Source organism: Macaca fascicularis, chromosome 13, assembly GCF_037993035.2.
Source record: "Macaca fascicularis isolate 582-1 chromosome 13, T2T-MFA8v1.1".
Lineage (NCBI taxonomy): Eukaryota > Metazoa > Chordata > Mammalia > Primates > Cercopithecidae > Macaca > Macaca fascicularis.
The window spans coordinates 84251872-84266139 of record NC_088387.1 but is presented as its reverse complement, the minus strand read 5'-3'; positions in this window follow the sequence as shown (position 1 = coordinate 84266139).

The window sequence follows — 14268 nt, the reverse complement described above, 5'->3', positions numbered from 1 at the left end:
GAATGTAGTTTAAACAGAGTTTATTCAAGTGCAAAAGTTTGAAAATGACCACCAATGGAAGTCAGTGTTCAGAAGTGAAGAAGTTTAGGATCATTTACACAGAAAAAGCCTAGAGGAGCACAACAGAATTTCAACATCTTTCTATATAAGGGTTAATGCACAGTTACAATGATTCAATTAGTTGAGGTGGTCTTTTCCTTTTGAAAAAGGTATATTTAACATTCCACACTGAGGATATAACAGTCATAGGGTCTTTTGTACCATCTGGTCTGAGTTAGACACAGGACAATAAAGGAGGCAATTAATCTGTAACAAAGACCAGTGATTGGAAGAGGAGGTCTGATCTCTGGTCTCTCCTAGTCAATTACAGAACAAGAGCAATGAGGAAGAGAGTTAATCTATACTCAAGAAGCAAAAGAAGCAAACATGCTATGGTGACTGAGTTTCCAGGGCTAAACTTCCCCCTTGGCATAATACATTTAGAGGGTCCAGAAATTTTATTGTCTTTTATAATTCAAAGTACTCAACATACCAAAGTGCCACGTTTGGGGGTATCATTTTCTGTGCCCCAACACCGGAAAGTGTCTTATGTGATTTCACAAACACACCACTTCTGCCGCTAGAAAACACTCTCCTGTTGGGACTCATCAGCATGGAATATGACCATATCCAACAAACAGCATCTCCCAGTGAATACCATGGGCTCCCCCCGGACTCTGCCCTACTTGTTTCTTCTACTCCATTCTCACAGAACATCTTGGATGATCCTTTACAAATAAAAATCAGGTCCTTGCATTCCCCAGGTCCATATTGTACTTGGAATGACATCCATACTGCTTATCTGGTCTCTGTCATGTGGTCCCTGACTACACCTCCAGCCCCATCCCTGCACCACTTGCCCTCCACCATAATAGTGAAGCTACACAGACAGGCCTTCTCGTTCATCTAGCACATCAAGCTCCTCCCACCACAGCGCCTTTGCTCTGCCTGTTCCCTTTGCTATTGTTCTTCACTTAGATCTTCCTATGGCGTGCGGATCTCAGCTTAGAGATCTCCTTTCCATGAGGTTTTCTCTGATCATCCAATCTAAACTTGCCCCTTTACCATATTTTCCCATTTTATTTTACTATAGCCCTTAGCTTTGCCAACATGTTTTAGAGTCACCGGTTTGTTTATTGCATCTACCCCCACAAGAGTGACATTGCCCTGAAAACAGAGACCTCATGTGTCCTGCTCAGTGCTGTAATTCCAGACCCCAGAATAATGCCAGGCACATAGTAGGTGCTCAGTGGACACTTGGATACAGCGTAGGTTAAAAATAGTCCCAGTTCAGACTTGCCACAAAATCTTTTAACGGACACAGCCATACCCTTTCTTCTTTTACTCATCCAAGATCCAAAAAGACACACCTATGGAATATATTTATATAAAATCTTCACAAAGAAATCAGGGAGGCATTTCCATGAACAGCATTCAGTAGTATTTGTCTGCAGATGTAAGGACTACTTAAAAATAAGTGCCCAAATGATATGATTTCAGGGGCTATGATACCCCTTCTGTCCCTAAAATTTTTCTAGGACATAGTTTCTCAAATTTGGCAATATAGACATTTTGGGCTGGATAATTCTTTGCTGTGGGGAGCTGTCCTGGGCATTGAAAGATGTTTAGCCATATCCCTGACCTCTCCCTACTAGGTGTTAGTAGCTCCTCCCCTGTCGTGACAACCAAAAATGTCTCCAGAAATTGCCAATGTCCCATGGGAGGGAAAAGTAGTCACTGGGTTAAGAACCACAGCTTAGGGCTTATTGAAGTTAAAAAACCATAGTCAGAGACATTAAAATGCAAATTCCTCTAGAAATGATCTAATTTTACTCTTACTTCATCATTCATTCATTTTTTAACAGTGAATTATTCAGTAGATACCATGCACCAGACTCAGTAATAAGAGCTAAGAATACAGCAGACATAGTGCATATTCTTGAGAGCTTCTCTCATTGTGGGGAGGAAAATGGAGAAGTAGACAAGTGACAAATGGAAGGCCAGGGCAGGGATGGAGGGAATGCAAAGGGCGGATTAAGGCCAAAGGATGGCCAGAGAGGATGGCTAGAGAGGATCTGTCATATCTTTTCTGGAGGGCTTTCAATGGGTTGGGAGTATTGGAGTAAGAAGAAGGATGCAGAAAGGGAGACTAGTAAACTAAAAACAAACCTAGCTAACTTGGTAAGCTGGGAACAATTTGATGGTATTTTTATAAGGTGGATCTTTAATAGTCCCAAAATATCAAATGTGTGATGTCTTTCTTTGGTATACAATCTTTGTATTTATTTAACAATTTTGCTGGAGTTCAAAATTAAATGTTGTAAAAGATAATAATAAATAAAAGCAACCAGCCAGGCAAGGTGGCTCATGCCTGTCATTCCAGCACTTTGGGAGGCTGAGGTGGGCAGATCACCTGACTGAGGTCAGGGGTTCAAGACCAGCCCTGGCCAACATGGTGAAACCCCATCTCCACTAAAAATCAAAAAAAAAAAAAAAATAGCCGGGCATAGTGGCACACGCCTGTAACCCCAGACATTCGGGAGCCTGAGGCAGGGGAATCACTTGTACCCAGCATGCGGAAGTTGCAGTGAGCCGAGATCGTGCCATTGCACTCTGGGCAAGAAGAGCGAAACTTTGTCTCAATAAATAAATAAATGCAACCATCCTTAGAAGACCAGGAGGAAACCAAAGTCAGAGAGTTTTTCAGTGTACTTCTCAGGGCAAAAGGAGTCCATGCAGCTTACATGTAGTCTGTTCCAGCCCTCAAACAGGAACACACAGATATTGGGGGCCAGGGTTCATAGCATTCCAGGTGTGATTTGCCTGGAATGTCCTGGAGGCAGGATTTCCTTGGTCATCTCTGGAGATAGCCGGAAGTGGGGTTGACAATTTGGAGATGGCAACACTGACTACATTGTGACACTAACAGTTAAAAAAGGTTTGGATGGCCGGGCACGGTGGCTCATGCCTGTAATCTGAGCAATTTGGGAGACCAAGGCGGGAGGATCACAGGTCAGGAGATTGAGACCATCCTGACCAACACAGCGAAACCCCGTCTCTACTAAAAATACAAAAAATTAGCCAGGCATGGTGGCACACGCCCGTAGTCCCAGCTATTCGGGAGGCTGAGGCAGGAGAATCACTTGAACCTGGGAGGTGGAGGTTGCAGTGAGCCAAGACCACTCCACTGTACCCCAGCTTGGGCGACAGTCTCAAAAAAAAAAGAAGTTTTGGACTATGATACATCGATAATGACTATTTCAGCTCCACGTTAGGTTTTTTTCTCACTAAAGTTGCCATACTTTCTTTTTCCCTCTACAGTTCACTGAACAACAACAAAAAAGCATAATTAATCTTCTGACAGCTGAGCAGCTGAGACCAGACAAGCAAAGCTGAATTTCAAATGACAATGTGTTAAGTAATTAAAGGAGAATGTCCCAGAAGATAGGAGTGGAGTGTTTTACATTTTGGAATCCAGAAAATTACCCAATTAATTAGTTAGATCCTTGCATTACTTTATGGCCTTTCCAAAATCTCTGTTTTCTGATCTCAACTACCTCCAGTCTCAGGCAGGGCAAATATTGAGGCTTAGATTGTCCTGATGGGGATAGTGATAACTTTTAACTTAATTTAAAATATCTTCTCAAGAGTGAAAAAATGCATGGACAAGAATGCTTGTTGAAAATTGTCTTGATGATTACATAACTCTGTAAATTTAGTAAAAATTATTGCATTATACACTTAAAATGACTGAATTTTATGGCATGTCATTTAAACCTCAAAACTTTTTTTTTAAAGAGTGCTTGGAAAGGAAAACATAGATGCACACAAAAACTTGTTCATCAACACAGAAATGAATATTCATAGAGACACTATTCATGAGAACCAAAAAGTGGAGACAACCCAAATATCCATGAACTGCTGAATGGCTAAATAAAATGTAGTATATTCATACAATGGAATATTATTTGGTAATTTAAAAAATGAAATACTGACATTATGTTAAGTGATTTCACTTAACATAGAAGGCACAGAAAGACAAACATTGCATATTCTCACTTATTTGTGGGATCTAAAAAATTTTTAAATTGATCTCATGGAGATCAATAATAGAAGAGTCATAACCAAAGGCTGGGAAGAGTTGTTGGGGGTGGGGAGGAGGTGGAGATGGTTAATGGGTCCAAAAACTAGTTAGAATGAATGAATAAAGCCTATTATTTGATAGGAAAATGGAATGTCTATAGTCAATAATAATTTAATTGTACATTTTAAAATAACTAAAAGAATATAACTGGATTATTTGTAACATAAAACAGAAATGCTTGAGGGGATGGATAGCCTACTTTCCATGATGTGATTATTATGCATTGCATGCCTGGATCAAAAGATCTCATGTTCCCCATAAATACATACACCTACTATGTACTCACAAAATAAAAAATTATTATTATTATTATTATTATTTTCTTTGAGACTGAGCCTTGCCCCAAACCCCAGGCTGGAGTGCAGTGGCTCAATCTCGGCTCACTGCAACCTCCGCCTTCCAGGCTCAAGAGATTCTCCTGCCTCATCCTCCCGAGTAGCTGGGACTACAAGCGTGAGCCACTATGACCAGTTACTTTTTGTATTTTGAGTAGAGACAGGGTTTCACCATGTTAGCCAGGCTAGTCTTGAATTCCCAATCTCAAGTGATCTGCCTGCCTCCCAAAGTGCTGGCATTACTGGTGTGAGCCACCATGCCCGGCCTAAAAAATTATTTTTAAAAATAAATTACTGATACATACCACAACATGGGTGGATCTTGAAATACAACACTAAGTGAAAGAAGTCAGACACAAAAGACCATGTATTGTATGATTCCATTTACATGTTATGTCCAGAATAGGCAAATCTATGAGAATCAGAAAATAGTTTAGTGGTTACTAGGTACTGGGAATGAGAGGAATGGGGAGGGACTGCTAATGAGTATAGGGTTTCTTTATGGGGTAAATAAAAAATGCTGTAAAATTAGATTGTAGTGATAGCTGCTTTGAATATACTAAAAACCATTGGATTGTATACTTTAAATGGGTGAATTATATGGCGTATGAACTACATCTGAATAAAGACTTTACAAAAAAAGAATGTTTGTTGCAGCATTGTTTGTAACAGCAAAAAAAATCAACAATGGGAGTTGGTTACATAAATTATGGTAAAACCATACAACCAAAGAAATACTACGTGGTGAAAAGAGATGCCATAAGTGAGCATCACCAAAATTACAGGGAAATTTGTGAAACTCAGATTGTGAAATCTGAGAAATGTTCATGAAAACTCAGAAATGTTTGACTCAACAGATCTGCCACGGGCCTTAAGGAGGTGCTTTTCTCACAACTTCTTTTATTCTTTTATTTTTTATTTTTTTTTATTTTATTTTTTTTTGAGACTCTTATTCTGTCACTCAGGCTGGAGTGCAGTGGTGCAAGTGCAGTGGTGTGGTCCTAGCTCACTGCAGCCTTGACCTCCAGGGCTTAATCCATCTGCCCACCTCAGCCTCCTCGGTAGCCGGGACCATAAGCACTTGCCATTACAGTTGGCTAATTTTTGTATTTTTTGTAGAGATGGGGTTTCGTCATGTTGCCCAGGCTACCCACAGTTTCTCACGCTGCTGGCCTGGAGACTGCTCTCTGAGAACCATATCTTTGTATATGCATGAAAAGAACAAATGGTCACAATATATTGTTGAAGAATCAAAAAGTGGTTGATTATGTTGTATGAGCCTATTAAAAATATAGACATTTACGTTATACATATTATCCCCATAGACATTATACATTTTATTCATATGACATATGTGAGCACAGAAAAAAATGTCTAGAAGGCTGGGTACCCAAATATTAATTATTTTTACTTTTTGGTAGCAATTTTTATCTTCTTAATAATTGTATTTATTTTTACAATGAGCCACATGTCCTTTATCAATCATAAAAATTACAATAAATATCACAAAGTGTGAAAATGTGAGAAATATTTCCTCTAGTATGTTTTAGAAACATTTTTCACTTTGTTCCTGTTATTTTCCGCTTTTAAATTTTTTTAGTCAAATGTGTCACATTTTTCTTTTTCTTTTTTTTTTTTGAGATGGAGTCTCGCTCTGTCACCCAGGCTAGAGTGTAATGGCGCAATCTTGGCTCACCACAACCTCCGCCTCCTGGGTTCAAGCAATTCTCCTGCCTTAGCCTCCTGAGTAGCTGGGATTACAGGCATGCACCACCACGCCTGGCTAATTTTGTATTTTTAGTAGAGACAGGTTCTCCATGTTGGTCAAGCTGGTCTTGAACTCCCGACCTCAAGTGATCTGCCCACCTGGGCCTCCCAAAGTGCTGGGATTACAGGCATGAGCCACCGTGCCCGGCCATCACATTTTTCTTTATGGCTAATGTGTTTCATGCCATTATTAGAAAAATCTTCCTGCTCTTTGATTAAAGCTTTAACAAATTTTTTTCTAGTTATATGGCTTAATATTTTATGGCTAAATCTTTTGATGTAGTAGAGTAGGCATCCGTCTATAATTTTTTGTATGAGGCTAGTCAGTTATACCTTTGCTATTTCCTGAGTAGTTCCTCTATTTTCCATTGGTTTCTAATGTCATCTACATCTGGGTCTATTATTGGGCTCTAGTCTCTTCCTTTAATTACACTATCCTTGCACTGGTTCTAGTAAATTTTAATACTTGCACTGGTTCCAGTAAATTTGAGTACTTGGGAGAGCTAGTTCAAATTCATTATTAATTTTCAGACTTTTCCTGGTTATTGTTACATTTTCTTCTTCCAGTTAAACATTAAAATTATTTTGTCAAGTACACCAAAATGAAATGTTTTTGGTTGAAAATGTATGGAATTATATAAGGAAACATAGCATCTTTAAAATGGGGAATCTTTGTGTCCAAGAATATAGTATGGCTTTTCATTCATTTCAGCCTTCCTTTATGTTTCTCAATATGGCTTTAACTTTTTTTTCATGTAGACCCAGCACATTTTCTATTACTGTAATGAGGCCCCACGGTACAGTGGATACAAGCAGGGACTCTGGGGTTAGACAGGACAAATTCCAGCTCTAGCACTTCCTGGCCAAGTGACCTTGGGCAACTGCATAGCATCTAACCACCTCAGTTTTCTCATCTCTAAAATGGGAATAGTACTTATATCACAGGTTTGTTATGAGCATTAATAAGAGATTGTCTGTTACATGGAAATCACTTAGCAAAGTGTCTAGTTCATTGCAATCGTTATCATCATGATAAAGAAAACTTTACATAACTGTATGAAAAGGCTAGCAACCAATAGAAAAATTGTTGGTGAGCATTTAAAAATTGTGCAATATGTGGAGGGCAATTAGGCAGTATCTATCACGATTTTAAACACTGATCTCTTTGACTCAGGAATTCCAGTTCTAAAAACGTTACCTACATATTTAGAGAACTAAATTGTTAATACCCTCCAGTAAAGACCACCAGGGACACACCTGTAGCTGATTGTGGGTTGTCTGAGTAAGATGACATGAGAATGAACAGATTATAGAATTGGGGTTTTAGTTGGATAGTTTTAGAGAGGTTCCACAGAACACTCTTGATACCGTCAGAAAGCAAGCAATTCGATAATTGGGTATCTCAATAAATCTTATCTATAGGGAAGGCAGGCAAGAGCTAGGATAAAGCTGTGACTAGTAAAGAATTAGCAGTCACTCATTTATCGAGAGAGGCAGGTGTTTGGCATTTTGTATTGCACAGCATCCTTGTCAGAATTGGATGTTCTATGAAAACAGTATGGGTTAGCTATGAGCATCACATTAGTTTATAATAACATTGAGGCCTACTATGTCAGATCTGTTCCTGGATGACAGGGACTGATTTTATATTTTCTTTCTTATAATGTACTTGCAATGAGTCATTGTTTTTACTAGCCAATGGTGGAAATAACTTAGAGGTCTATTAATTCAGAGGCTAGTTAAAAATTATGGTATATTCTCACAATGAAATAGTTATCAAAATGAACCAGTCATTAAGTGAAAAAAATTGCAGAACATCATATGGTTTAAACAGTATGTATAACATACACGCGTGTTTACACATCATAGAAATTTGCATTCATATGAGAAAATATTGTATACTCAAAATCTCAACAATGTTTACCTCTAGAAAGCAGGATGGAGTGAAAAGGACAGGGCGCTTTATCTCTTTAATTAATGAACTTCTGTTTGTTTTAAAATCTAAATGTTGAATTCTTTAATCGATAAAAGTATCTTTAAGTTATGATAAGCAAATATGGCAGGTTTTAAATTTTCAGTAACGGAATTCTTCTTGATTAGAAGTGCAAGCAATCCCAGAGCTTGCTCATGAATGCTATTATGTTGTGAAAATAATTTAATTTGGCCATTCCTCCAGGGACCTATTTGATTCAAGTAACAGTTCCCAGAGAATGCTGACAAGGAGATAATTTTTTCCATCTTTCCTTTGGGTGTAATATTAGCATTGGAGTTTCTGAAGGTCATTAAGGTAACTAATTGCTACTGAATTACATATTAAGCTTGGAAGAGTCAAGTGAATCCATTCCTTCTTCCTATACAGAAGAATAGCACTAGTCCTATGCAATGAAAACCCAGACAACTGGATTTTAACAGGGAACTGAGTCAAGTTTTTATGGTGAACTTATAGAATTTCTTATGCTGAACTCTAAATATTTCAGAAATAGATTTCTCTAAAGTCAGTTTATTTGTACATATGTAACACTGTGATGGTTAATATTGAGTGTCAGGTTGATTGGATTGAAGGATACAAAGTATTGTTTGGGGTGTGTCTGTAAGGGTGTTACCAAAGGAAATTAACATTTGAGTCAGTGGACTGGGAGAGGCAGACCCACCCTCAGTCTGGGTGGGCACCATCTAATCAGCTACCAGCGTGGCTAGAATAAAGCAGGCAGAAGAAGGTGGAAATACTTGACTTGCTGAGTCTTCTGGCCTTCATCTTTCTCCCATGCTGGATGCTTCCTGCCCTCGAATATCAGACTCCAAGTTCTTCAGATTTGGACTCCTGGGTTTAACACCAGTGATTTGCCAGGGGCTCTCAGCTAATCAGCTGCCAGCACAGCTAGAATAAAGCAGGCAGAAGAAGGTGGAAAAACGACTTGCTGAGTCTTCTGGCCTTCATCTTTCTCCCATGCTGGATGCTTCCTGCCCTCGAACATCAGACTCCAAGTTCTTCAGCTTTTGGACTCTTGGACTTAACACCAGTGATGTGCCAGGGGCTCTCAGGCCTTTGGCCACAGACTGAAGGCTGCACCGTCATCCTCCCTACTTTTCAGGTTTTGGGACTCAGACTGGCTTCTTTGCTCCTCAGCTTGTAGACAGCCTATCGTGGGACTTCACCTTGTGATCATGTGAGTCAGTTCTCCTAATAAACTCCTCTTCATGTATACATATATCCTATTAGTTCTGTCCCTTTAGAGAACCCTAATAAACACATGGAATGAATTTATTTCTCCAAACTGCTGTCAATTATGCTCTATCAAATTCCCTTTTCCTACTGCATGGTGGGTTGCCTTGACCATGTGTCATCCTGACTCCGTAAGTCTTTGTATGGAAATGTAGCCCAGTCAGCATCTCAGTCTCCAGTTCAGCAGCTCTCTCCCCTTGCTCTAGATCAGGTTAGGCATATTCTCCATCACTCCTCTCCAACTTCACTGTCTTCACCTTCTCCTTTTCCTGCTCCTCTGCTATCAGTACAGGTAGGAAGAGAAGGAGAAGAGACAGTTCCTCAGGTGGCTGCCCAGGGCATGCTGGGTGCCCTCTTTCTGGTTAGTTGCGATGTTCCCCTCAACCTGAAGAGTTGGGGATGGAAGTCGTCGGGGGCGGGGGGCATTCAGGTCCTGTCACCTTTCTCTTAGTCAGCACAGCTGATCTAATTCATGGAATCCTTGTACCCTGGGTGTGGACAGGTGGAGCGTACAAGTGGCCCTGATGGTGTGGACATATCCAAAACAGCACTCCTAAGCAATGGCAATCTCTTTCAAAATTTGAGTGCACCTTCTCAATTACCACCCACGGGAAGGCAAAATGCCACCTTTGTGTGACTGCACATGCCCTTCCCCTGCTCCCTATAATGGCCCCCCAGCATTTCTGCAGCCCTCAGTCACATCTACCACCCTAGTGAGTGTGGGTACTGATAAGATCTATCTTCAGTATTTCCTGGGAACATTACTCTCTCCATCTGGTCACACTACTTGCCATTCTCCCCAGGGCACTTCCTAGACTGCAATGCCTAGTGGCAGGAGAGAGAGCCCTGACTCTCCAGGCCTCCAACAGGAGATGAAGAGGACAGATCCCCTTCTTTCTTGCACTATAAGCAATTCTCTGGGCAAACACCCAACTCTTCACAAGCCCCGCAGGTAGAAGGGGGCACCTAGCTTCTTCTTTTTTACAAGCACTGCCCTCTTCTAGGGGGTTATTTCTTGCCGCACAGACCTGAGAATCAAGTTGGAGTGTGTGTTATCAGGGAAGGGGCTGCTGGCAGTTGCTGAGATGACCCCTCTCCACAAGGCCATAGGGAAGTAGGTGGTGTTCTTTCAACTTCCAGGCTGGTTATTTAGCAGTTCTTGTTTTCAGCTAAGGGCCGCATCATCAATCCCAGGAAAAACAAGAATGATCTCCTTTAGCATCTTTGCTCTTTCTGGGGGTTCAGGATCCCTACTCTCTTTTCCTCTATCTGCTCAGTACCATCCTTTCAGTAAGATCCCTTCAGTGACTTGTCTCCAATTCTAGTTCTGCTTCTGATACAGGTTTCTCTGACACCCTGTTTGCAGTGTTTTTAGATGGCTTTTTAAAAATTTTATTTTATTTTATTTTTTGAGATGGAGTCTGCCTGTGGCCCAGGCTGGAGTGCAGTGGCGTGATCTTGGCTCGCTGCAACCTCTGCCTCCTAGGTTCAAGCAATTCTCTGCCTCAGCCTCCCGAGTAGCTAGGATTACAGGTGCCCACCACCATACCCAGCTAATTTTTGTATTTTTAGTAGAGGTGGGGTTTCATCATCTTGGCCAGGCTGGTCTTGAACTCCTGACCTCGTGATACACCTGCCTCGGCCTCCCAAAGTGCTGGGATTACAGGCGTGAGCCACCATGCCCAACCTTGATGGGTTTTGCATAGTACAATGGCAGAACAAATAAACGACTCACTTATCACAGTTATTTAGATACTATAAACATACATATAGACAAGGATGGACAGCCTCTGTACTATTTTTTGTGACTCCCATCTCCAACTAGATTTTCAATCTCCATGCTTTTCTTTTTTTCTACTACAATTCTCAATAATCATTCCCCATGTGATTTACTTCAATGATATACTAGTAGATGATCTCAGAAAGTCAGTCTAAAAAGTGCCTAAAACCATGTCCTAGTGTTCTGGATAAACAACAAGTACAAAGAGCCTGTTCCCTTTGAATTGAAATCTTAAGTATGGTTTCTCAGTGATTCCTAGAACTAATGTGGACCTATCTTATTTTAACTGGTTATGATGTAAGTTCAAAAGCTGCCAAATTTTATTATTCTTTTATGTTTGAGATATGCTTCAAGAGGCTCTGACTTTTTGTGACAACAATTATTCGAAATCGACACTGTATTTTGAAAAGTAAATTTCCAGGCCGGGCGCGGTGGCTCAAGCCTGTAATCCCAGCACTTTGGGAGGCCGAGGCGGGTGGATCACGAGGTCAGGAGATCGAGACCATCCTGGCTAACATGGTGAAACCCCGTCTCTACTAAAAATACAAAAAACTAGCCGGGCGAGGTGGCGGGCGCCTGTAGTCCCAGCTACTCGGACGCTGAGGCAGGAGAATGGCGTGAACCTGGGAGGCGGAGCTTGCAGTGAGCCGAGATCGCGCCACTGCACTCCAGCCTGGGTGACACAGCGCGGGACTCCGTTTAAAAAAAAAAAAAAGAAAAGTAAATTTCCAATTGCTCAAGGGCTTTGAACTTGCAAACTCAAATTTTCCTTGCCAGTTATTTTAAGCTGTCATTTGAAAGTGTAAATGTTTATTCTACCTGGGTACAAGTGTGGTGGGTTTTCTTCCAAGTTGTACTAACAAAGGTCACAAGCACAGCCACACCCTACAAGGCCTCTCACTTTATTTGTAGAACACTAGAAATACTTCAGATGTCATACGAAGGTCTTTGAAAATCTAAGTGACCTTCTTAGGTTCTAATTCCAAGTTCGTGAATTTGCAAACACACTACAGAACATGACAGCAAAGAGGTGAATACACTGCGTTTTCCAGAAAACCACTGGAAATAATCTGAAACCTGAAATCAATGCCAAGTGAAGATAATGAAAGTGCTTTATCAGTGTTTGTTTAAGGTCAAAACTTGGAATATATTTCAAAAGAACTCAGCATCTCTACAAGTAATTAGTTGTTTTGTTAGTCATTTATTAATAAGGGGTATCATTTTTCTTCATTAATATTTTTATTTTCTTCTAAATGATGTACATGGAGAAACTCAAAACTTGTGTTTTTTTGCACATCAAAAATTAATTAGCACTAGCACTTTCTTACCTTTTTGTGCATTCACTGTGTAAACCTAATCTTGCCATCTCGAGCACTGGAAATACACACTAGCAACTAGGCTTGCGCAGGGAAGATGAGAAAATCGTAAGCAAAGAGCTCTGAGCTTCAATGCAGTGTGTGACCCGGACAAGTCACACATTACATAACCACTGAGATTCTCTTTCCTTCTCTGCAAAATGGGAATGAAAATATGTGCTCTGCCTACCTCAGAGGTTGAGGTGACAAGCACAAGCACATGAAAGCACTGTGAGCACTGCAAGTGCCTCATGAATGCAATTGTTATGTCTGATAGAGGAGGCAGAAAGCATTCTCATACTTCATGTATCAAATCTTTGATTATGTCCCCTGGACATACACATCCTGAGAACTAACTTCTGGGGAAAAAGGAATTTGGCAAGTACAGAAAAATTGTGACACAAATGATTAATCTGGATTGTAACAATAAACCTGTTGGCCAAGTTTTTAAGAGTATGAGTTGCTCATAATCATGGCCTCATGCAGGCTACCAAGTCTTGCTAGAACATGTGAGCTCTTAGAGATGTCAAACAGGACCCAGAGCCAAGAATGCTCTTACTCAAAGAGGTCTGAGAAAAGCAGGGACAGTTTCCTATCATGCTAAAATGAATCTCTTTTCTTACTGCTCTCCCTCTCTTTGGCAGGAAAAGTTGCAAGAATGGCTAATAAAGTTCCAAAACCACAATTTCATTTGGATGCTTTCAACATGGTTTTTGAACTTTGTTTTGCATAAAACACCAAAAATGAATGAATGAGTAAATGAAGAACAGATTTCAACAGTGGTTCCTCAAGAATGATGCTGCCTCATCTCATTTGCTCTTTAGAAATCAGAAGATCATCTATACTGCTACATGCAACGTTTTCCAAAGGATGGTCCTTGCAACATCAACTCAGAATACTCTTTTAAACTGAAATTTCCTGGGCCCCATCTCAGACTAAGAATCCAAAGGTTTGGTGGTCAGAGAATCTGCATATCTTGAATGAATGAATTTGTTACTAGAAAGGGGTCTGGATCCAGACCTCAAGAGAGGTTCTTGGATTGTGCACAAGAAAGAATTCCAGATAAGTCCATACAGTGCAAGCAAGTTTATTAGGAAAGTAAAGGAATAAAGAATGGGTACTCTATAGGCAGAGCAGTGGGGTTGCTCCACCAAGGATACTTATAATTATTTCTTGATTATATGCTAAACAAGGGGCGGATTATTCATAAGTTTTCTGGGGAGGAGGTGGGCAATTCTCAGAACAGAGGGTTCCTCCCCTTTTTAGACCATATAGGGTAACTTCCTGACATTACCATGACATTTGTAAACTGCCATGGCACTGGTGGGAGTGTCTTTTAACATGCTATTGCATTATAATTAGCATATAATGAGCAGGAAGGACTATCAGAGGTCACTCTCATCACCATCTTGGTTTTGGTGGGATTTGGTTGGCTTCTTTACCGCAACTTGTTTTGTCAGCAAGGTCTTTGTGACTTGTATCTTGTGGTGACCTCCTATCTCATCCTGTGAGTAAGAATGCCTAAACTCCTGGGAATCCAGCCCAGTAGGTCTCAGCCTTATTTTACCCAGCCCCTATTCAAGATGGAGTCACTCTTGTTCAAACATCTCTGACAGATTGATGGA